The sequence below is a fragment of the Aegilops tauschii genome, chromosome 3 (assembly GCF_002575655.3).
Source record: "Aegilops tauschii subsp. strangulata cultivar AL8/78 chromosome 3, Aet v6.0, whole genome shotgun sequence".
NCBI lineage: Eukaryota > Viridiplantae > Streptophyta > Magnoliopsida > Poales > Poaceae > Aegilops > Aegilops tauschii.
The window spans coordinates 453,379,964-453,401,979 of NC_053037.3; positions in this window are offsets into that span (position 1 = coordinate 453,379,964).

Here is a 22,016-nt window from a genome sequence, read left to right on the forward strand (position 1 = left end):
AGAGAAGGTTGCGGCGGTGGAAAAGTGGTTTCATGGCTCCTTTGATGTTTTTAGGGTATAAGAGTATATATAGGCGAAAGAAGTACGTCGGTGGAGCTCCATGGGGCCAACGAGGGTGGGGGCGCGCCTACCCCCTGGGCGCACCCTCCTGCCTCGTGGCCGCCTCGCGGAGTTCCAGACTTCAACTCCAAGTCTTCTGGATTGTGTTTGTTCCAAGAAAGATCATCGCAACGGTTTCATTCCGTTTGGATTCTGTTTGGTATTCGTTTTCTGCAAAACACTGAAATAGGCAAAAAAAACAGAAACTGGCACTGGGCCTTCGGTTAATAGGTTAGTCCCAAAAATAATATAAAAGAGCATATTAAAGCCCATTAAACATCCAAAACAGATAATATAATAGCATGGAACAAATAAAAAATTATAGATACGTTGGAGACGTATCAAGCATCCCCAAGCTTAATTCCTGGTCGTCCTCGAGTAGGTAAATGATAAAAACAACATTTTTGATGTGGAATGCTACCTAACATAATTTTCAATGTAATTCTCTTTATTGTGGCATGAATGTTCAGATCCATAAGATTCAAAATAAAAGTTTAATATTGACATAAAAATGATAATACTTCAAGCATACTAATAAAGCAATCATGTCTTCTCAAAATAACATGGCCAAAGAAAATCCCTACAAAATCATATAGTCTGGCTATGCTCTATCTTCATCACACAAATTATACCCCGATGACAAGCCAAGCAATTGTTTCATACTTTTGATGTTCTCAAACTTTTTCAATCTTCACGCAATACATGAGCGTGAGCCATGAACATAGCACTATAGGTGGAATAGAATGGTGGTTGTGGAGAAGACAAAAAGGAGAAGATAGTCTCACATCAACTAGGCGTATCAATGGGCTATGGAGATGCCCATCAATAGATATCAATGTGAGTGAGTAGGGATTGCCATGCAACGGATGCACTAGAGCTATAAGTGTATGAAAGCTCAACAAAAGAAACTAAGTGGGTGTGCATCCAACTCGCTTGCTCACGAAGACCTAGGGAATTTTGAGGAAGCCCATCATTGGGATATACAAGCCAAGTTCTATAATGTAAAATTCCCACTAGTATAAAAGTGACAACATAGGAGACTCTCTATCATGAAGATCATGGTGCTACTTTGAAGCACAAGTGTGGTAAAAGGATAGTAGCACTGTCCCTTCTCTCTTTTCTCTCATTTTTTTATTTGGGCCTTTCTCTTTCCTTTTTTATTATGGCCTCTTTTTTTCGTCCGGAGTCTCATCCCGACTTGTGGGGGAATCATAGTCTCCATCATCCTTTCCTCACTGGGACAATGCTCTGATAATGATGATCATCACACTTTTATTTACTTACAACTCAAGAATTACAACTCAATACTTAGAACAAAATATGACTCTATGTGAATGCCTCCGGCGGTGTACCGGGATGTGCAATGATTCAAGAGTGACATGTATGAAAAATTATGAACGGTGGCTTTGCCACAAATACGATGTCAACTACATGATCATGCAAAGCAATATGACAATGATGGAGCGTGTCATAATAAACGGAACGGTGGAATGTTGCATGGCAATATATCTCGGAATGGCTATGGAAATGCCATAATAGGTAGGTATGGTGGCTGTTTTGAGGAAGGTATATGGTGGGTGTATGATTCCGGCGAAAGGTGTGCGTTATTAGAGAGGCTAGCAATGGTGGAAGGGTGAGAGTGAGTATAATCCATGGACTCAACATTAGTCATAAAGAACTCATATACTTATTGCAAAAACCTATTAGTTACCGAAACGAAGTACTATGCGCATGCTTCTAGGGGGATACATTGGTAGGAAAAGACCATCGTTCATCCCCGACCGTCACTGATAAGGAAGACAATCAATAAATAAATCATGCTCCGACTTCATCACATAACGGTTCACCATACGTGCATGCTACGGGAATCACAAACTTTAACACAAGTATCTTTCAAATTCACAACTACTCAACTAGCATGACTCTAATATCACCATCTTCATATCTCAAAACAATCATAATGAATCAAACTTCTCATAGTATTCAATGCACTTTATATGATAGTTTTTATTATACCCATCTTGGATGCTCATCATATTAGGACTAATTTTATAGCCAAAGCAAATTACCATGCTGTTCTAAAAGACTCTCAAAATAATATAAGTGAATCATGAGAGATCAATAATTTCTATAAAATAAAACCACCACCGCGCTCTAAAAAGATGTAAGTGAAGCACTAGAGCAAAATTATCTAGCTCAAAAGATATAAGTGAAGCACATAGAGTATCCTAATAAATTCCGATTCATGCGTGTCTCTCCAAAAGGTGTGTACAGAAAGGATGATTGTGGTAAACTAAAAATTAAAGACTCAAATCATACAAGACGCTCCAAGCAAAACACATATCATGTGGTGAATAAAAATATAGCCTCAAGTAAAGTTACCGATAGACGAAGACGAAAGAGGGGATGCCTTACGGGGCATCCCCAAGCTTAGGCTTTTGGTTGTCCTTGAATTTTACCTTGGGGTGCCTTGGGAATCCCCAAGCTTAGGCTCTTGCCACTCCTTATTCCAAAATCCATCAAATCTTTACTCAAAACTTGAAAACTTCACAACACAAAACTTAAACAGAAAATCTCATGAGCTCCGTTAGTATAAGAAAATAAACCACCACTTTAAGGTACTGTTATTAACTCATTCTTTATTTATATTGGTGTTAAAACTACTGTATTCCAACTTCTCTATGGTTCATACCCCCCGATACTACTCATAGATTCATTAAAATAAGCAAACAACGCACGAAAAACAGAATCTGTCAAAACTGAACAGCTGTAGCAATCTATATCAAACAAATACTTATGGAACTCCAAAAATTCTGAAATAAATTTGTGGACGTGAGGAATTTGTATATTAATCATCTGCAAAAAGAATCAACCTAAAATCACTCTCCAGTAAAAAATGGCAGCTAATCTTGTGAGCGCAAAAGTTTCTGTTTTTTACAGCAAGATCGCAAAGACTTCACCCATGTCTTCCCAAAGGTTCTACTTGGAAAAAACATTAATTAAAACATAAGACCACATATAAACAGAATCTATATGAATTATTTATTAATAAACAGGAACAAAAATCAAAGAACAAAAATAAAATTGGGTTGCCTCCCAACAAGCGCTATCGTTTAACGCCCCTAGCTAGGCATTGATAATTTTAATCATGCTCACATGAAAGACAAGAATTGAAGCGCAAAGAGAGCATCGTAAAACACGTGACAAACACATCTAAGTCTAACATACTTCCTATGAATAGGCATCTTATATGCAAACAAATTATCATAGCAAGCAAAAACTAGCATATGGAAGGGAGCGGAAAGAAACAATAGCAATCTCAACATAACGAGAGGTAATTTAGTAACATGAAAATTTCTACAATCATATTTTCCTCTCTCATAATAATTACATCTAGGATCATAGGCAAATTCAACAAAATAGCTATCACATAACATATTCTCAACATGATCCACATGCATGCGAAGTTGACACTCTTCCAAAATAGTGGGATTATCATTAACTAAAGTCATGACCTCTCCAAACCCACTTTTATCAAAAATTTCATAAGATTGAAAATCCTCCAAATATGTGGGATCTAAAGTTGACACTCTTTCAAACCCACTTTCAATATTATTGAAAACACTATTATCAATCTTATATTCATCATGGGGCTTAAATAAATTTTCAAGATCATAAGAAGAATCACCCCAATCATGATCATTGCAACAGGTGGTAGACATATCTTAATTAGCATCCCCAAGCTTAGGGTTTTGCATATTATTAGCACAATTGACATCAATAGAATTTATAGTAAAATCATTGCAATCATGCTTTTTATTCAAGGAACTATAATGAATCTCTTCATAAATTTCTTCATCACAATTTTCAGATTCACGAATTTCAAGCAAAACCTCATAAAGATAATCTAGTGCACTCACATCACTAGAAATTGGTTCATCATAACTGGATCTCTTAAAAAGATTAGCAAGTGGATGAGGATCCATAACCTTCTAGCAAGCGAAGATGCAAGAAAAAGGAAGGCACATGGTAACACAAGCAAACAAAAGATCGAGCGAAAGAAGGGCAAAGAAAAGGCAAAGGTTTTTGAAAATCGTTTTAGAAGTGGGGAAGAGGAAAACGAGAGGCCAATGGCAAATAATGTAATGCGAGGGAGAAGAGTTTATGATGGGTACTTGGTATGTCTTGACTTGGGCGTAGATCTCCCCAGCAACGGCGCCAGAAATGGCTAGTTGACGGGAGATCAAATCTTGACTTGACTTGGCGCAAATCTCCCCGGCAACGGCGCCAGAAATCCTTCTTGCTACCTCTTGAGCATGCATTGGTTTTCCCTTGAAGAGGAAAGGGTGATGCAACAAAGTAGCGTAAGTATTTCCCTCGGTTTTTGAGAACCAAGGTATCAATCCAGTAGGAGATTACACGCAAGTCACCTAGTACCTGCACAAACAATCAAGAACCTTGCAACCAACGCAATAAAGGGGTTGTCAATCCCTTCACGGTCACTCGCAAAAGTGAGATCTAATAAAGATAGTAAAGTAAATTTTTTTGGTATTTTTGTTGTATAGATTGGAAAGTAAAGATTGCAAAATAAACGGCGACAGGAATTGGCAAGTTGACGGGAAACAATTATGATGTAAAATAGACCCAGGGGCCATAGGTTTCACTAGTGGCTTCTCTCATGATAGTATATATTATGGTGGGTGAACAAATTACTGCCGAGCAATTGATAGAAAAGCGCATAGTTATGAGAATATCTAGGCAATGATCATGAATATAGGCATCACGTCCGTTTCAAGTAGACCGAAATGATTCTGCATCTACTACTATTACTCCACACATCGACCGCTATCCAGCATGCATCTAGAGTATTAAGTTCATAAGAACAGAGTAACACATTAGGCAAGATGACATGATGTAGAGGGATAAACTCAAGCAATATGATATAAACCCCATCTTTTTATCCTCGATGGCAACAATACAATACGTGCCTTGCTGCCCCTACCGTCACTGGGAAAGGACACCGCAAGATTGAACCCAAACCTAAGCACTTCTCCCATTGCAAGAAAGATCAATCTAGTAGGCCAAACTAAACTGATAATTCGAAGAGTCTTGCAAAGATATCAAATCATGCATATAAGAATTCAGAGAAGAACCAAATATTATTCATAGATAATCTTGATCATAAATCCACAATTCATCGGATCTCGGCAAACACACCGCAAAAGAGTATTACATTGAATAGATCTCCAAGAACATCGAGGAGAACTTTGTATTGAGAACCAAAGAGAGAGAATAATCCATCTAGCAAATAACTATGGAACCGAAGGTCTGTGGTAAACTACTCACGCTTCATTGGAGAGGCTATGGTGTTGATGTAGAAGCCCTCTGTGATCGATTTCCCCTTCGGCAGATCGCCAAAAAAGGCCCCAAGATGGGATCTCACGGGTACAGAAGGTTGCGGCGGTGGAAAAGTGGTTTCGTGGCTCCCCTGATGTTTTTAGGGTATAAGAGTATATATAGGCGAAAGAAGTACGTCGGTGGAGCTTCGTGGGGCCCACGAGGGTGGGGGGCACGCCTACCCCCATTGCGCGCCCTCCTGCCTCGTGGCCGCCTCGCGGAGTTCCAGACTTCAACTCCAAGTCTTCTGGATTGCGTTTGTTCCAAGAAAGATCATTGTGAAGGTTTCATTCCGTTTGGTATTCCTTTTCTGCAAAACACTGAAATAGGCAAAAAAACAGAAACTGGCACTGGGCCTTCGGTTAATAGGTTAGTCCCAAAAATAATATAAAAGAGCATATTAAAGCCCATTAAACATCCAAAACAGATAATATAATAGCATGGAACAAATCAAAAATTATAGATACGTTGGAGACGTATCACTCCCATTTCTATTAGAAAGCGCCGCTGACAAGGAGACTCCGGAGGTGGAGAACGGGGCTGCCAACAAGCGGAGGCGGGGCAAGCTAGAACCGCCAGCGACTCCAGCAGGCCTAGATTTCATCAGCGGCCTCCCCGATGATATGTTGACATTCATCATCTCCCTCCTCCCAATCAAATATGGGGCGCGGACAACCGTCCTTTCCCGGCGGTGGAACCCCCTATGGAAGTCCAGCCCTCTCGACCTCATCGACACCCATGAGCTCTGCCATGGTTATCACAAAAGCATGGATGCGTTCTCCAAGATCCTCGGTAGTCACCTTGGCCCAACCAGAGGCCTTAGAATGGGCAAGTTCCGTTCCAACGATAAGGACCGAGCCAAGCTTGACGACTGGTTCCAATCCCCCGCCCTAGATTAGCTCGAGGAGCTCACTTTTGATGATGGGCATATGCGGTCGCTGCCAACGTATGCACTCCGCCTCGCGCCCACGCAACACGTCGCCAAGTTCAGGAACTGCCATTCCCCTCCTTAATGACGCGCCCGCTCTTATTCTACCACGACTGAAGCACCTCGAGCTCGTCACCGTCTGCCTCTCAAACGGTTACATGGAGCGCCTGCTCCGTGGCTGTACTGCACTCGAGTACCTTCGTCTTCAGGCGATCAATGGGTTGAGTACCTTCCACATCACCTCCATGACTCTCCAGACTATTTATGTGTGTTGCTGGTGCGGTAGGAAGACATCACAAGATGTGTACCACGGTATGGTCATCGAGGACACACCTGCACTTGAGAGATTACTTGTAGTTGATCAAGAAGGTCTAACAAGAATCGATGTCATTTCTGCGCCGAAATTGATAGTGGTGGGCTACTCGTCTGACAAATACTTTGAACTTGTTATTGGACCCACACCCGTTGAGGTACAATAGCCCCCTTCTACCTCTCCTTCTACAAATTAACATTATTTCTAATTTTGAAGATGTTTGTTCGTCTGTCATTCAGAAAATGATTCTGACAAGCTTGACCCCGAAACTGCGCACAGTGAAGGTCTTGGCACTAGAACCTATCGGCCCCAACCTGGAGCAAGTTGTCAGTTTCCTGAGATGCTTTCCGTGCCTGGAGAAGCTATATATCGAGGTGATGTTCCTTTCCTGTTAAATGTTAACCATAAGGGAGTTCAATTTGTGACACCCTTTTCCAAGTTTACAGTGACAATGTACTACGATTTCTGAAGGATTCTTTTGGAGGATTTCAGTACATACATGTCCCCCCCACATATTGGTTGCTTGATCCATATGGTTACAATCAATAAGGATTTCCCCTTTGGATTCATCTGTACTAGTTTTCTTAGGGAACTTTTCATCCACGCCAACCTCTTGTGAAGAAGGCTACATTTTTCTAGAATGTAATCAAATGCCCATGTTAATCATGTCAGATCGAAGATGGCATGTTAGTGCATTTTACAAATCCTGCAAACCAAATAGGCCTGTAGTAATGTTCAAAACTGCATGTAGGCACTAACACGTTTTCTTCTTTTGGAGATAAGATTACGCCCAGTGGTGGATAATGTGATACAATATAACAATCACGTCGAATGCCTAGATCCGCATCTCTCAAAAATTACTTTGAACTCCTACGGAGGGACCTTACCGGAGATTATATTCGCCAGGTTCTTTGTTCTCAGAGCAAGTGTGCTGAAGGAAATGAGGTTTGCCCTACATTTATTTCAAAAAAATGAATGGTTTGTTGATTGGTGCCGGCGCTTGCGGCAGAATGGAATAGGCTCCAAAAATGCTGAATTTCATTTTCAAACTTCAGATGACAGAGTAATCGGAAGTCATTGTGTCAACCCCATACATGACTTCTCACTGGCTGACCCCTTTGCAAAAATTGTGAGGTTTCGAAACCAAACTTAGAAGTGGTAATATTAGTTTGAACCTCTCTGATATCCATGTTCAGCGGATCAGCACGAGCGTTTGCTGCTGATGAGCTAAATTTCATTTCTAATATCAATTTGAACCTTGTAATCTTCGAATTTGAGCCATATAACTCTGGAATTTGAACCTTGTAATATTTCGAGCTTTTGTGGTACAATTGTTGAAATGGCATCGTATGAGACTCGTATATTAGTAGCACTATTTTGACCTTAATATGCAATGGTCTTAGATTTTATTAACCATTCTCGAATCTGTTTACCTTGTCGATCTCACAGCACATGATCTGTATAGCTAACTCGACTGCGATCTTCGACATTATTGCACACAGTTGGTTTCTTCCACCGTGTGCCCTGTAGAGCGCAAAATTAATTATCGCACTCGAGTGTCCATCATCACCCTTCTGTGTAACTTTGACCTCATCACCCACGGGTAAACTTATGACCGAAGTCATTCCACACACTTCGTTTTTACAAAACTTTTTGCCAATAAACGCCCATGATTTGTCCCTCTTCTAGCCGACGCGTGGCCAAACTAGTCGTGCAGGAAGCTTACGGGGTAAACTACGTGGTAGCGCGGGAACAGGCTCACCGACGATACATTTGGCGCCTCTTCGAGCCCACGCGTGTGGTGCGGTGTTGTCAGGCGTGCACTAGAATCCTCCGCTATGAACGCCGTGACAAGACGTGACGATTACAGGCCGGCCGGCCCCCATTTATTATAGTGGCCGTTGAACCCTTGTGTCTCTTGAACCTTTCGATTGCGCCCCACCATTGCAAGAAGCACACCCACCACGAGAAATTCTTAGAGGGTATCCTGCGCGGCTCCAATGGCGCTCCGAGCAGCTGCCGACGACGAGCAGCAGTTCACCATGCGTGCCGTGGTGGACACCACAGAAGGTTCATGGACCTCTCGGTGGTGTAAACCAACGTCCCGGTCTGGATGGAGCACTCCATCCACATCATGGAGCTATTGCTTGTCGAGGAGAAGTACAAGGTGGCTGGGTTCGACCTCGAGTACACCCGCGCTCGTGCCGGGTCTCGTCCCAAGGTCGCCGTCGCCCAGATGTGCGTGCGCCACCATGTCCTCGTCTACCACTACTGCCTGGCCACAGGGCCTTGCGAGCGTTTCGCCCGGTTTGTCAATAGCCCCCACTACATGTTCGCTACACTGGACATCACCAACGATGTAAAGGCGCTCGAGAATTCGGGCATCGCCTGCTAGAATCTTGTCGACATCCAGGGCCAATACAAGATCTAGGGCAGCAAGGAGCATGAGAAGGACTCACTGGTTCACCTCGCCGAGGCCATCATCAACCCCTACTATAGAGACATGAAGGATTTGTGCAACAAGGACAAGCGTGACTGGCACTCAGCCTGGATGGAGAAACTCGACAAAGCTCACGTCGTGTACGCGGCCAAGGACGCGTACATGAGCTACGACATGTACAGGCGGATCATTGACATGACGAAGTGCCTCCTTCCCCAAAATAGCCAGGGATCCAGCCGGAAACAGAGCAATGACAAGCATCATCGCAATAATAAGTAGATGATTAGATCCTCGTTTCTCCTAGTTTAGTATGCATGTAATTGCTTACTTTGGTGTGTGGAAAGGTTATGTGTGTAGTCACTTGTGTAATTGTTTGCTTAATTTGGTTATGCAATGCTGTCTTTTTAAGTATATATGTTGATGCTCTGTAGACATAGCGTAGATGTTGTGCGGACAAAGAAAATCACATCGCACACGGACTAAACAATGGAACACGTCGGTGATGTTTTCATCAATCACTCACAATTGTATTGTCGGGGGTGTCGTGTGACATATGCCAAAGGATGGCTTATCATGGAGGGGGCTAATAATACGTCGCCGATGCTAGGAAACGGGATGAGGCGTAGACATGCACGCCGGCGAATCTTACCCAGGTTCGGGGTTCTCCTAGGAGATAACACCCCTACTCCTGCTCTGCGGGGTCTCTGCATGATCACTCAAGCAACAATGGTGGCTACAAGCTTGCTCCTTGAGCTGTTTCTCTAGAGGGGGAAGAAGAACAAGTCTAGCCCTAGCTTCCTCTCTCTATATGGGTGTGTGGGTGAACTAGAGTCTGAACCCTTTGCAGGGTGCCCTGGGGGGTTTATATAGGCCTACCCCCAGGGGTACAAAGGTAATCTGGCCGGGTGGGGGCCCCAGCTGTCAGTGTCTACGGTCGCCGGCTTCTCCGCCGGCCACTGGGGCCCATCGCCTGGTGGGCCCTGCTGGCTATCTCGTGCTTGGCCGACAGGCCGCGCCCGCCGCTCGCGGGTCTTGCCGGCTGCTCAGCACTGTAGCGATGCTGGTAATGATGCATGCTTTGTCGGGGGAGGCGTGGCTACAGTGCCGCCGCCTGGCGGGCGTTCACTGTAGCCACTCCTCGTCTCTTCTGGTTAATGGTGCACAAACACCAAGGAGAGGAAAGCCGCCTGGTCGGAGACGGGCCTCCCTACGAGCCGACTGGTCTGGGCTCGCCGCCTTTTGGATCCTTGTGGATAGGTAGGGCCCACCGCTTGCGGGCTGTACCGACAGCCCGTCGCGGGAGCATGGCTCCCACTGACAGGGGTGATGTCATGGGCTGCATGGCAACAGTGCCGCACCAGACGGGAGATCTCCGTCTGGTATGACGCATTGTGGCCACGCTTGGCCCCAGATTCGGGGGTGGCAGGGCGTGCTGTAGCCACGCCCTATCTCATCACATTTATGTGGGTGCAAACTTTGAGGATGCCTAGGGCCGCCTGCTAGGAGCCGGCCTCTCTGGTGGCCGCCTGCTAGGAGTCGGCCCACCTCGTGGCCGCCTGCTGGGCTTTGCCGTCTCCTAGCAGCCGACCGCTTGGACCAGCCGGTCGCGAGGAGGCGGCGCTTGTCTCTTTGAATCTTGAGGGAGCAGCCGGCCCCGATGTCTTGAAGCTCCATGGGGGGCTGATGAGGCTACCCGTGGCCAATACTCCGATAGTAGTCCCTGAAGCTGATGAGGCTCCGTGGCTGGCGAAAAGAAGGAGCCTCGGCAGCTTCCTACTCCGACTGCTTCATTTGATTTTTCTCCATCCGTCTTCCGTCGTACCGACCGCTAGGAGTCGGATATGTCCAGGCAGGCCGTCTGGTGGTTTTTGAAACGTCTTGGCGGGAGCTTGGTGGTGCGCCAGCCTGGCGCCAGTCTTGCTGCCTGTCAACTGCACGCCACGTGTCACCAGCCGGCCAGGCCGCCTGCCAGCCCATGCGCGTGATGGGACATCGCCACAGGCCGGGGCCCACCACTACCGGGCCTCGGCAAGCGCGCGGATCCGCTGTGGCCGAGGAAAATGGTTGGGATTCCGTGGCGTGATTATCCATGCCGTTATGGCGCGGTTAGTGCGGGGTTGTGGGGTCGTGGGACAGTTAATCCCATGATCCCCACGCCCCGCCCCCTCGGCTTCGCAGCCTATGGGGCTATAAATAGTGGGAAGAGGGGGCGGCATTAGCACGCGCGCCCTCCTCGCCCTTTGCCGTCTCTTTCCTCCTTTTCTTCACCGCTGCGACGCCTCTACCCTTCACTGAAACGCCGCCGCAGCTCATCACCGCAGAGCCTTTCTCCTCCGCGGCGTTGCCGTTCTCCCATGGGTTCCCCCATCTCTTGCCGCGCCACGCCTTCATCGAGCTCCAAGCTCTCATGGCGCGCGACAAGGCGAATTCCGGTGCTTGGGACGGCTCCAACGTCCATCAGGACCACCTCGACTTCATCCGCGACACGCGACGGCTACCCGGCGCGGGCTATGTAGAGGTACGCGTCCCGCCGGCGAAAGAAATCTCACCAGCGCCGCAAGACGGCAAACGCGTCGTCTTTCGGTCTCACTTTCTCCGAGGCTTCGGCCTGCCGGCTAGCGGCTTTCTCCGCTCCTTCCTCCAATTCTATCACCTCCAGCCGCACCACCTCACATCGAACACGGTGGTGCTGCTATCAGCCTTCGTCACGCTGTGCGAGGGCTACCTCGGTGTTCTCCCCACTCTCGAGCTGTGGGGAGAGTTCTTCTACACCAAGCTCGGCGTCTCTGCCAAGGACGAGGCGGCTCAGTGCGGCGCCTTCGTCGCGGTGCGGTGCCCAGGAGCCGGCTACGGCTTCCCGGCCATCACCTTGACCCAGTCCCTCAAGCTATGGCAGAAGTCATACTTCTATGTGAAGAACGTCAACCCGGCGCTGGACTTCGTCAACCTGCCGGCCTACGAAGCCGGCCCACCGGCCGAGCCACGCACCAACTGGACCTTCAAGCCGAAGCACCTGTCGCCCGCCTCCACCGTTGCCGTCGCCAGGCTTAAGGAGATGACGGACTTGGAGGGCCTCCAGGCATCCGACTTGTTGACCGCCTTCGTGGTGCGCCGGGTTCTCCCCCTCCATGGTCGGCCTCACATGATCAGCCAGATGAGTGGGCACCGAGACCCGTGCCGGCTGTCCACCCGGGAGATGCTGGCCATGGAGGTGGCCCGCATGGTGAACGAGACCGCGAACCTCACGCTCTCGGAGTCGGACTGGCAATTTGGCAAGCGGCCGTATTCCCGCGCGCATCTGCCTCCTACCGTAAGGTCCCGACTCTCCTTTCTTTCTTGGTCTTTTCTTCTTCTGCCGAGTTCTGTTTTGCCGACTGATCAGTCGGACGTGTCGCAGCTCCTCAGGACCCAGCAGGCAGCCAACGCCCCGGCGCAAGGCCAGGAGTTCCTGCCGGACCGAGCGGTGAGCGACGCGGACGACCCCGATTTGGGGGCGGCCGCCTTGGAAGACGACGCCACAGGTGGTGGCGACAGGGCAGGCGGCTCCGGTGGAGGAGGCGGCGTGGAGACGTGGCCGGATGACGACGAGGAGGATGCCGAGCTGCGCCGCCCGCCGACTGCTAACAAGGCGGGGGCGAGCTCCTCAGCGGAGCCACCCGCACCAGGCGGCGCATCGAAGCGTCGAGTGATACGTCTCCAACGTATCTATAATTTTTGATTGTTTCATGCTATTATATTATCTGTTTTGGATGTTCAATGGGCTTTATTATACACTTTTATATTATTTTTGGGACTAACCTATTAACCGGAGGCCCAGCCCAAATTGCTGTTTTTTTTGCCTATTTCAGTGTTTCGAAGGAAAGGAATATCAAACGGAGTCCAAACGGAATGAAACCTTCGGGAACGTTATTTTCGGAACAAACATGATCAAGAGGACTTGGAGTGGACGTCAAGCAATCAAAAAGGAGGCCACGAGGCAGGGAGGCGCGCCTGCCCCCCGGGGCGCGCCCCCACCCTCGTGGGCCCCTCGTAGCTCTCCTGACTGACCTCTTTCGCCTATATATACTCATATACCCTGGAAACCTCAGAACAGGAGCGGAAACCCTATTTCCACCGCCGCAACTCTCTGTACCCATGAGATCCCATCTTGGGGCTTTTTCTGGCGCCCCGCCGGAGGGGGCATTGATCACGGAGGGCTTCTACATCAACACCATAGCCTCTCCGATGATGTGTGAGTAGTTTAACTCAGACCTTCAGGTCCATAGTTATTAGCTAGATGGCTTCTTCTCTCTCTTTGGATCTCAATACAAAGTTCTCCTCGATTCTCTTGGAGATCTATTCGATGTAATCTTCTTTTGCGGTGTGTTTGTCGAGATCCGATGAATTGTGGGTTTATGATCAAGATTATCTATGAACAATATTTGAATCGCCTCTGAATTATTTTATGTATGATTTGTTATCTTTGCAAGTCTCTTCGAATTATCAGTTTGGTTTGGCCTACTAGATTGATCTTTCTTGCAATGGGAGAAGTGCTTAGCTTTGGGTTCAATCTTGCGGTGCTCGATCCCAGTGATAGGGGAAACGACATGTATTGTATTGTTGCCATCGAGGATAAAAAGATGGGGTTTATATCATATTGCTTGAGTTTATCCCTCTACATCATGTCATCTTGCTTAAAGCGTTACTCTGTTCTTATGAACTTAATACTCTAGATGCATGCTGGATAGCGGTCGATGTGTGGAGTAATAGTAGTAGATGCAGGCAGGAGTCGGTCTACTTGTCACGGACATGATGCCTATATACATGGTCATACCTAGATATTCTCATAACTATGCTCAATTCTATCAATTGCTCGACAGTAATTTGTCCACCCACCGTAATACTTATGCTCTTGAGAGAAGCCACTAGTGAAACCTATGGCCCCCGGGTCTATTCTCTGTCATATTAATCTACCGTTATTTCTATTACCATTTATTTTGCTTTCTTTACTTTTAGTCTTTATCATAAAAATACCAAAGATATTATCTTATCATCTCTATCAGATCTCACTTTTGCAAGTGGCCGTGAAGGGATTGACAACCCCTTTATCATGTTGGTTGCAAGGTTCTTATTTGTTTGTGTAGGTACGTGGGACTCGAGTGTGGTCTCCTACTGGATTGATACCTTGATTCTCAAAAACTGAGGGAAATACTTATGCTACTTTACTGCATCACCCTTTCCTCTTCAAGGGAAAACCAACACAGTGCTCAAGAGGTAGCATCGAGCCGGCACACAGCTGCAAGGCGGCCGGCCGAAGAAGCCCAAGGGCTCGGCCAGGGCGACCAGGCGGGAGGAGGCCACCGTGAAGGCAGCCCGATTCCAGAAGGCCTCGAAGCAGCCGCCGACGGTGTCCGCGTAAGTGCTTGTTCTTTCTTGTGTTTTCCTTTGTAAACCTTCTCTGAATTCTTTTTGTCTTGTGCGAATAGAGCACCGCTCTCTCTTGAGCGGTCGACCTCCGCCTCCATCATCTGAGGGACGGAGGGTTCTGCCAACGCCCGGTGCATAGACCCGCTCGCCGACCTCCGGGAGGCGACGGAGAAGAACGCGCGGGAGGCGCGCGAGGAGAAGGAGCGGGCGGAGAAGGCAAAGGTGGACGCGGCCAATGCGGCACAGGAGGAGGCGGACGCAGCGGCCAGGGCCCAAGCCAACGATGCGGCCAAGGCCCAGGAGGAGGAGGCGACTAAGGCCCAGGCGGCCGCGGCCGCCAAAGCACAAGCGGGAGCAGCCGCGGGTGTCCAGGCTCCACAGCTGGTCATTCCACTGCGCTCCATGCCGTCGGCGACAGGGATCCCAGCACCGGCTGGAGGGACCGGCAACGACCAGCCTGTCATGGAGAGGGAGGGAGGTGACGCGATCATCCCGAGGATGGAGGCGTCCCAGCAGACACCGACTGCTGAGGCTTAGGGCAGTCGGCCTGACGCGCCGTCGGTGCCTCGAGTCGGCAGCGAGCTGGTGGTGGGGGCGACTTCCGTCATCCGCAGTCCGACGCATCGGCGTGCGACAAAGGCGACTTCAGCGCCGCAGCCTCAGGAAGTCGGAGCCTCCAGCTCGTCAGTCCTGAAAGTGGACGCCACTAGCGCCGTCCTGCGGGAGTGGACGCCTGGGGGCGGGACGGGCGTCCTGAACAATGCTGCACAGGAAGTCCACTCCCTGCTTCAGGCCCAAGGCAACGCCCTCCAGGATTATACGAAGAAGTTCTTGGCGTCGCGAGCCGCCGTCCGGGAATGCTCCTTATGCTTTTGCTTTCAATCTTCGCAATCTTCTGTGGGGGCGCGCCAGCGCGCCCACTGGGTGTAGCCCCCGAGTTTCGGGCCAGCTGCTGAGCAGGCGGCTCGGAACTTAAAGGTAAGTTCCAAGTGCTGACCATTGATTCTGTGGCAGGACTACCACAACATTCGTGCGGCCGCCTACAACTCCCATGTCAAGGAGCTGGCCAAGCGGACCGCCGAGCTGATAGACAGTCGGAGTAAGCACTCCATTCTTCATTCTCGCGGGGGCGCGCCAGTGCACCCGCGGGGTGTAGCCCCCAAGATTCGGGCCGACTGCTGAGTAGTCGGGTCGGATCTTCCGGCAACCACCTTTTCTTATTTCTTTGTTGAATTGTTCAATCCTTCGCGGGGGCGCGTCAGCGCACTTGCGGGATGTTGCCCCCGAGATTCGGGCCGACTGCTGAGCAGTCGGGTTGGATCTTCCGGCAACTACTTCTTTCCTTGTTGATTTGTTGACTTCCTGCTTCTTCTCTCTCTTGTCTTCTGCAGGAGCCAATGCCACCTTGCGGCAGCAAATGGGCGAAGCTCAAACCGCACTGTATGCCAAGGAGGAGGAGCGCCTCAAGGCGGAGCAAGAGCACGACCGCCTGGCCAAAGAGCTGGCTGACCAGGCGGAGCTGCAGGAGCTCAAAGACACGGAGGAGGCTCTCCAGGCCGAGTTCGAGACTCATCGCTTGAACTGGGTTGACAAGGAGAAGGCCCTGTCGGCTGGCTACGGCGAGATCGAGGACATGCTTGATGGTAAGTTGCTCTTTTCCTTCTTCTTCTTGCCGGTTTGTCCTTCAAGCCGGCCTCTGACTTCTCACTTTTCTCTTCGTAGGTTGGCCCGTAGTAACAACACAACCGGCGAGACAGGCCCCTCGGAGGCCAAGAATAGCACTAGCAAGCTCCGACGCAACAGACACAAACGCTGAAGCAATGACAACAACACCAATGACGCCACAGTCAATGCCGGATTCACTGGCTCCAAGTCCGGCGAGCGGAAGAAGCCCTATAAAAGAAACAATGAAGGACCTTCCAGCCTGGACCGCATACTCGACCGTCCGTGCCAGATACACGGCACCCCGGACAAGCAAGCCAATCATACCAACAGGGATTGTTGGGTTTTCAAGCAGGCTGGCAAGTCAAATGCCGAAAACAAAGAAAAGGGATCACAAAGTGAGGACGAGGACGAAAAGCCCCGGCAGCCGAATACTGGGGGGCAGAAGAAATTTCCCCCTCAAGTCAAAACGGTGAACATGATATACGCTACACACATCCCCAAAAGGGAGCTTAAGCGTGCACTCAGGGACGTCTACGCGGTAGAGCCAGTCGCCCCAAAATTCAATCCATGGTCGTCATTTCCGATCACCTTTGATCGTCGAGACCACCCAACCAGTATCCGTCATGGCGGTTCGGCCGCATTGGTCCTCGACCCAATCATCGACGGATTTCAACTAACACGAGTCCTAATGGACGGTGGTAGCAGCCTCAACCTGCTCTATCAAGACATAGTTCGGAAGATGGGCATTGACCCCTCACGGGTCAAACCAACAAAGACTACCTTCAAAGGAGTCATACCAGGCGTCGAGGCCCGCTGTACGGGCTCAATCACGCTGGAAGTTGTCTTCGGCTCTGCGGACAATTTCCGAAGCGAGGAGTTAATCTTTGACATCGCCCCCTTCCGCAGCGGCTACCACGCATTACTCGGACGAACAGCGTTTGCCAGATTCAACGTAGTGCCACACTACGCTTACCTCAAACTCAAGATGCCCGGTCCACGCGGCGTCATAACAGTCAATGGCAACACGGAACGCTCTCTCCGAACAGTGGAGCACACCGCCGCCCTAGCAGCAGAGGTACAGAGCGGCCTTCTCAAGCAGCACCATAGTGCGGCTGCCGAGCCCCTGGACACCATCAAGAGGTCCCAAACTACATTGCAGCAGGACGGCAAGGTTCGTCAAGAGCTCGACTAGCAATTCGGCTTCCGTCCCAGTCCGGATGAAGTAGTGGCATTCGTACCATGCGTACATAATTACGCACTCGAGATTCCATGGACATCGACGGAGGCACAAGCTCAACCGGGATCTACAGTTCGGCTAGACCGACCCCGGATACACCTTTTTCTTTTTTGTTTCAGGTTCCTTTTCCCGCGATCCTGATCACAAGCCCCTTCAAAGGATTGGCATACAAAGGGGACATGCAGCATAGGTGTGTAGGGTCACCTCCATATGTTCTTCTTGACGGTATTTTTACTTCTTTCTCAGGACCCGTACGCTGCCCCTCTTGATTCCGGCATATTACATAGCCCGGGTGCTTATCGCACTATTTGTACAAGATACGCCTTAACGTATCCATTCAGTTATAATGATAATGATTTGCGGCCCAGTTTTTGTGGGTTTTGCCCCTTACTTCATTTCATTTTGATCTGCTTATTAGCTACATCAGTACTCTTTTGTACGTTTCATATTCGCCAGGGGCTGCTTATCGCCCCACAATAAGGCAACAAAGTCTGAACACTTTTTGTATAAAAGTTCGGCACCCCGAATTTTGCATTATATGCATTGGCTCCGAATCATGTCTTTGGTCAATAGTTGGGTTGCCCGGCTCCTGTGCTTGCTACCCTATGAAAGAACATGCGGTGCTCCCATGTTTGGTTTTGGTAATTGATGACAATCTCTATGGACTAATGGTTGCCTTGAGTTATATTTGAAGGATTTGTCCATAGGCATTTCTTGAAGTTCATGTGTTGGTTTCAAGGAGTTTATGTGGTGACCAAGGTGTTATTAAGGAATTATCCAAAGATTGGTCATGTGAGAGTTGAGCTTATTGCAAGCATGTCTTGGAGAAGAAGATTGTGTGATCATTCATGTATATCTTCAAGACATCATCCAAATGAAGAGAGTTGAAAAGATTCATGGTTGATCAAGACTAAGTCAAGAGTGAATCAACTTGATCAACTCACAAAGCGTAGAAGATGTACCGAGAGGGATCAAGCGATCCCATGGTGTGGTAAGCATTGTCAATTACGCTTTGTGTACTAACCCATGATCTTCGTGAGAGTTCTTTGTGGGGTTAGGTTGCGGTGTGCAAGTTCAAGTGAAGCATCATGAAGAGATCAAATGCTTGAAGCTTGCCGTCCATTGTGGTGACAATGGATTTGTGAAGATGTTGCGGTGTGCAAGTTCAAGTGAAGCATCATGAAGAGATCAAATGCTTGAAGCTTGCCGTCCATTGTGGTGACAATGGACTTGTGAAGATGTGCGGAAGAGTGGCTCACCCATAGTGGAGTATGGGGGAGCAATCAACTAGTCTTCATCGAGCCAACGCAACCAAGAAAGGTGGTCCAACTTGAGGGAGTCAAGATCGTCATCATCTAGCTCAAGTGGACCATGTGCAAGGCAAAGGTTTGCTCTTGATAGGTTTTCTATTTTACCGGTCTCATGATGGTAGTTGGGAGACCGGGTTATAGGATCGATTGCCGTACTATCAAGGGGGGCTCTCGATGAGTAGCTTGATCGTATCGTTCATAGAGAGCTCAAACCATTGCATCCTTGCATCATATTTATTGGTTCTTGTTTGGTTCTTCTCTTTGTGAGTTTTGGAGCTTATGGTCATCTTGATGACAAGCTCGAGTTCATCGAAAGCAGAGTTCACTCGCATCTTCTATGATGTTTTCGATGTTGGAGGTTATGCCGGTTCTTCTCGGTTGGAGGTTTCACTCCTCTATTTGTCGCTGTTTTGATGCTACTCGTCTTCCTCTATCCAACAAGCTTGAGTTTGCTCAATTCGGAGCTCATATGCAGAAGTTATGGCAGTTTTGGTCCCAGCGGTAGTACCGCGGGCCGGAGCGGTAGTACCGCTTGGGTGCTACAAGCGGTAGTACCGCTCCAGAGCGGTAGTACCGCTGGTAGCCCCCAGCCGTAGTACCGCTGCGGTCTTGTGCTAGTACCGTCTCGATTCGAGGGATCTTTTTTCGTGTTGGGTTTTACGGTACTAGCCGCGGCAGTGGGGGCCGTAGTACCGCTCGTATGCGGTAGTACCGCCCTGACCACCGCGGTAGTACCGCTCTGGCCCCAGCGGCAGTACCGCGCGGGGGGGGGGGGAGCGGTAGTACCGCCGGCCAAGCGGTAGTACCACTCTCTGTGGGGCTGGTGTGGGGGGTAACGGTTGGTTTGTTCCCCCCACTATATAAGGAGGTCTTCTTCCCTAATGAACCTTATCTTTGGAGCTCGTGTTCTTCCCCAATTGTTGACCTTCTTCGAGCTTGCTAACTCTCAATCCCTCCATGGATTCTTGCTAGTTTTTGAGGGAAAAGAGAGAGGAGATCTAGATCCACATTTCCACCAATCACTTTCTCCTCTATGTGAGGGGAACCCATTGGATCTAGATCTTGGAGTTCTTGGTGTTCTCCTTCTTGTTCTTCCTCTCATTTTCCTCCCTAGCATTAGTTGCTTCGGTGGGATTTGAGAGAGAAGGACTTGGGCACTCCGTGTGCCCTTGCCATTGCATTTGGTGCATCGGTTTGAGTTCTCCACGGTGATACATGGAAGTTACAAGTTGAGAAGCTTATTACTCTTGGGTGCTTGGTACCCTTGAGCTTGTTCCTCTTGGGTGCTTGGGTGCCCTAGACGGTTGGTGGTGTTCGGAGCTCAATCATTGTGGTGTAAAGCTCCGGGCAAGCGTCAGGGTCTCCAATTAGGTTGTGGAGATCGCCTCGAGCAATTTGACGGGTACCGGTGACCGCCCCCAAGGGTTTCCAAAGTGTACGGGTTCGGTGACCACCCCCAAGGGTTGCCAAAGTGTACGGGTTCGGTGACCGCCCCCAAGGGTTGCCATTTGTACGGGTTCGGTGACCGCCCTCAAGGGTCCCTTAGTGGAATCACGACATCTTGCATTGTGCGAGGGCGTGAGGAGATTACGGTGGCCCTAGTGGCTTCTTGGGGAGCATTGTGCCTCCACACCGCTCCAAACGGAGATTAGCATCCGCAAGGGTGTGAACTTCGGGATACATCGTCGTCTCCGCGTGCCTCGGTTATCTCTTACCCGAACCCTTTACTTATGCACTTTACTTTGTGATAGGCATATTGTTTCTTGTCATATATCTTGCTATCACTTAGTTGTTTATCTTGCTTAGCATAAGTTGTTGGTGCACATAGGTGAGACTAGTTGTTGTAGGTTTTGTGCTTGTCAAATTAACCGCTAGGTTTATTCCGCATTTGTTCAAGCCTAAACCGTAATTATTTTAAAGCGCCTATTCACCCCCCTCTAGGCGACATCCACGATCTTTCACCCTACGTTCTGCTCTATCGGCTAGGGTAGTAAAGGGAGAACTACTGCGATTGTGCCCTGGCCTTGACCGGATGAGCACCTCAGTAGAGAAAGACAAAAACTGACTGTCATGATACAGCGAGAGCCGGTCAGCTGTTCGTGGGTTACAAAATCGTTGGAGATTTTTTTCCGCGTCACGCGAAGGATCAGCACTTCCCGATCAGATGCTGACAGCACCTTGGCTTGGACCAGGGGCTTCGCACTTGCTTAATTATAAAACTCCTATGGCTAAGTGAGGGCGTTCAAGCCGTATAGTCTGATTGCCTTGTTCGTTGCGCTAAACAACTCCTTCAAGGACCATACAATTAGATCAAGATTGTTTAGATCCCATCCCGAACACCTCCGTACCAATTACGTGAGGGCAGAAGCTGACGACTGGCCAACCCTCAGATTGCATATAACACGGCCGCACAGGAGGAAACAATTTAAAGCATAACGAAATTACATTACAAAACAAGCTCTGTCTTTATCATACAAGGCAAAGGCCCAATACGAATGTATTCATTCGAAAATAACATCCTGCGAACATTGAGCTACCACAAGTCAAGACCCTTCTATGACATCCGCAAAATATTTCTCGGGTGTGGGATGCTCCTTGCCCTCCGGCGGCCCGCTGGCCACTTCAACAGCGTTCATCTTCGCCCACCACATCTTGCAGCGAGCGAAGGCCATACGGGTGCCTTCAATACATGCAGAGCGCTTGACGGCGTCCAGCCACGGACATGCTTCCACTAGCCGCCTCACGAGTCCGAAGTAGCTGCCGGGTATAGCTTTGGCTGGCCATAGCCGGATTATCAAATCCTTCATGGCTAGTTCGGCCACCCTGTGCAGCTCCACCAGCTGCTTCAGCTAATCGATGAAGGACACGGGATGCTCTGGCGTCGCATACTGCGACCAGAATAGCTTCTCCGTAGAACCTCCTCCTTTGGCTCGGTAGAACGCTGCAGCATCTGATACGCTGCGTGGTAGATCCGCAAAAGCTCCTGGGGAACTCCGAACCTGGGTTAGTAAAAGGTACTGCTTCTCCGCATACTTGTATCGGTGTCAAAACCGGCGGATCTCGGGTAGGGGGTCCCGAACTGTGCGTCTAAGGCGGATGGTAACAGGAGGCGGGGGACACGATGTTTACCCAGGTTCGGGCCCTCTCGATGGAGGTAATACCCTACTTCCTGCTTGATTGATCTTGATGATATGAGTATTACAAGAGTTGATCTACCACGA